Here is a 4,011-nt window from a genome sequence, read left to right as displayed (position 1 = left end):
TGCAACTCAGACATGAGAAGCTGTATCTTGGGAGAAAAGTCTGGAGATAGGTTCAAAGGTCACTGGAAAGGAAATCATTTTTTTTTTCTTTGTGTGTGTATTATTTTTATTTCTCTTGCAAAAGAAATAATGTTAGTCACTTGATTTCTCCTTTTCTGAAGAGAGGCTTCCTTTTGGAAAAATTGATGTTTTCTCAAGGGAGGGAGAGTTGGAAGGGAAGATATAAAAGGGAAATAAGTTTATTGTTTTGTTTTGTTTTATCTTCAGAGAATGCAAGGCATTTAATCTCATGCTTTCTGAATGCCCTGTGAATCTTACCTAAGCCCACCACAAACAAAGGTTAATACAGGTAAACATCTCTCCGTTCCTTAAGCATTAGATTAAAACACATTAAAAAAAATAAGCCTTTGTCAGTAATTCTGATAGTGGAATACTATGGATCCCAGCCTGTGGTGCTTGGGAGTGCCATCATGAGGGGACTTCATCAGCTGAGGAACAGAGCAACAAATACGCTCAGAGCAGTCTTGTTTGGACTCAAGCTGGAGTCCAGCTAAATACGTGAGAAAAAAAAATTAGGATCTCCTCTACCAAAATAAATAAATAAATAAAATAGGAAAACCAGTAGGAGTTCAAGTTAAAAGGAACAACCTTATAAACAGACCTGATATGATCAGGCAGTATTCATAAGGGCCATGGCTGGGTGGAAATGAAATAGTCCATAAATCCCCCATTAAATTCCTGTGTAGATAGGATGTCGGCATTATTCTTATAAGGGCTTTTCTTATTTCTCTGAATCTTGATAGCCATGTCACAGGATTCTAGAGCCCCTCACTTAAAAGAATTATTACAAACCTATGAACATGTTGGACCCATTCTTAATATTAAAAGGCACCCATTGGGCTCCCTATTAAAGCACAAATGCATAAAAATTTCATGACACACAGAAGGAAATAAAAACGATGATGGATTGTCTAAGTGTTTAACAAGATGGAAAAAATCATTTCCTCTTCTCATGATATGGGTGTTGCGGCCAGTTCTGGAAATGTACCTTGGCCAGTCTCTTCGAAGTGAAATTGAAGAGAAACAAGATGATTTTGGAGGAAGCCACACAGGGAGAGATCAAGTCCCAAAAGAAGTGAAGCAGACAGAAGAAGAAGGCAGTCTTGGGAGCTCATATGGAGTGCCCACCAGAAGGACTGAAGGAAGGACCTGTGTTAAAAGCCCTGCTAGAGGAGGTGAGTCCCATTTGTGGAACCTGACTTTGAAGTGAAAAACTGAAATTCGTCAAATTGCTGCTGAATATATCTCATTCAGCTGTGCTGTAGATATGAGTTTCCTAAATTTAAGAACAAAGGCACGTTTCTGATGATTCAGGACTTTTCTGTATTGTTCTGTACTATGTATCAGAACTTCATTACTTTTTGAGGCTGAATAATATTTCATTGTATGTATGTATCACATTTTGTTTATCTAGTCATTTGTCCAAGAACATATAGGTTGTTTCTACCTTTTTGTTGTTGTGAAAATGCTGCTGTGAATATTGGTATACAGACATCTGTTCTAATATCTGCTTTCAATTATTTTGAATATATACTAAAAAGTGGATTTGCTTGTTCATATGGTAATTCTATGTTTAATTTTTTTTGAGGACCTGCCATACTGTTTTCCCTAGGGGCTGCATCATTTTGTATTTCCACCAGCAATGATTATACATACTTCCATCCATCAAGATCAAGTGGACTTTATTTTAGGAACACAAGGTTGGTTTAAGGGACAAAAATCAAGCAAGTCATTTCACCAAATCAATTTACAGAAAAAAACAAACAAACAAAAATAAAAACTTGCAACCTTCTCAATAGATGCAGAAAAATTATTTGACCAAATTCAATACTCATTCATAATGGAAAAAAAAAAAAAAACCCACAAAGTTCAGGACACTAAGAATAGAAACATCTTTAATCTGATAAAAAAAAAAAAATCTCTATAATAATCAACATCTTTTTATTGGTAAAATACTAAATGCTTTTCTGCTAAGATTAAGAACAATGCAATGATCTTACTTTAACTATTTTTATTCAGCATTTTATTACAGATCCTAACAAGGATAGTAAGGTAAGAAAATGATAGAAAGTATGATGATTACAAGGGAAAAGTGAAAACTCTTTCTTTGCAGATAATATGATTGTGTTGTAGAAAATCCTAAGGAGTCTATAAAATACTACTAGAAATAATAAATGGTTTTAGCAATGATACAAACCACTAAAATAAATGAATTGTATTTTTATAATAGGTATAATTGAAACTTGTAACAGATATTTGGAAAACAAAACATAATTTGTATTAATAATTATTTTTAAAAACCCTTAGAAGTAGTTAACCAAAAACATAAAAAAAACTTCTAAACCAAAATCTCCAAAATATTGCTGAGTTAAATTTAAAAAGACCTAAAAATGGAGAGGTATACTGTGTTCTTTTTGGAAAATTAGATGTTGTTTAGATGTCATTTTTCCCCAAATGATTTGTGCACTTACTATAATCCCAATCAAAATCACAGCAGGCTGTTTTATAGAAATTAATAAGAAGATTCTAAATTTTACAAATAACTTCTCTAGATTATTTGAAACAATCTTGAAAAAGAACAAAATTGTAAATTTCGTATTATCTGATTTTAAGAATTCTTTTAAATCTAAGCTAATCAAGATTGGATGGAATTTGCATAAGGAAGAACATAGAAGTCAAATGAACAAAATAGTCTAGAAATAAATATGTTCATAAGTGATCAATTGATTTTAAACAAAAATGCCAAAGCAGTTCAATGGGGAAAGGAAATTCTTTTCCAACAAATGTTCTATACCAGCTGCATAAACACATGTAATAAAATTAAACTTAACCCTATAATACAAACAAAAATTAGAAAGGAATGTAGACCTAAAACTAAAATCTAAAGCAATAAACTTTGAAAAAGAATATGGGAAAATACCTTTATGACCTTGTGGTATGAAAATATTTCTTGGCAAGGAAGCAAAAAGCAACAAGTATAAAGAAAATTAAATTTAAAAAATAGACTTCACCAGTAGTTTTTAAAAAGTGTCTGTAAAGAGATACTGTTACAAAAATAAAAAGGCAAGCCACAAATTAGAGGCAACATTTATAATATATAAATCTGAGAAAATATTTGCATCCAGAATACATAAAACATTTCTATAAATCATTAGTAAAAAGTTAACTAGCCAATACAAACAGGCAAACGAATTGAACAGCTGCTTATGAAAAGGTATTGCAAGCCACTGAGCACATTGAACAGTTCTCCACTTAAGGACATATGAAGAGCTAAATTAAAGACTGACAACACTAAATGTTTGTGAGGATATAGAGCAACTAGAAGTTTAATACATTACTGATGGGGGTACAAAACAGTACGCTCGTTTTTAAAGGCTATTTAGCTCTTTCTTACAAAATTAAACACACTCCATCAACCCATTTCCCAGAGATTTCACTCAAGTACTTAAAAGGGAAAAAGGTATATGCCCACAGATAGCAGGGTGCCATGATGTTCATTGTATATTATTCAGAGTAGCCTCGAACTGAAAAATTCTAAATATCCTTAAGAAAATAGAAGATAAGTTTAAGTTTTTTATATATATAATTTCATTGAGGTCACTATTTTATTTTATTTTATTATTTTATTTTATTTATTTTATTTTATTTTTAGTTGTAAGAAATAAAAATACCATTTATTAACATCGTGGTGTTTTTCTTCATACTTTTTCAGTGCAAACATGAATACTCAAATAAATAATTGAAAATAAATTTATCACACTTGAATGCTATTTTGTAACTTTGTATCACACAATAGACTTTTAAAATGTAATCATAATGCCCTGTGGATTCTGTTTTTTTTTTTCCTTTGTCATAGGTATTTCCTTAGTATGCTTTTCTTTCTTTTTCTTTCTTTTTCTTTCTTTTCTTTTTCTTTCTTTCTTTCTTTCTTTCTTTCTTTCTTTCTTTCTT

General features: G+C 31.3%; 1 pseudogene; it reads left to right on the top strand.

Moving 5' to 3' along the window:
- Positions 1–1,042: 1,042 nt before the first annotated feature.
- LOC111736062 overlaps positions 1,043–4,011 on the top strand; it is a 28,831-nt pseudogene continuing 25,862 nt past the window's right edge.

Source organism: Pteropus vampyrus, unplaced genomic scaffold, assembly GCF_000151845.1.
Source record: "Pteropus vampyrus isolate Shadow unplaced genomic scaffold, Pvam_2.0 Scaffold17, whole genome shotgun sequence".
Lineage (NCBI taxonomy): Eukaryota > Metazoa > Chordata > Mammalia > Chiroptera > Pteropodidae > Pteropus > Pteropus vampyrus.
Note: the sequence above shows the minus strand (reverse complement) of the source record. Positions and strands in the feature narration are given on the sequence as shown.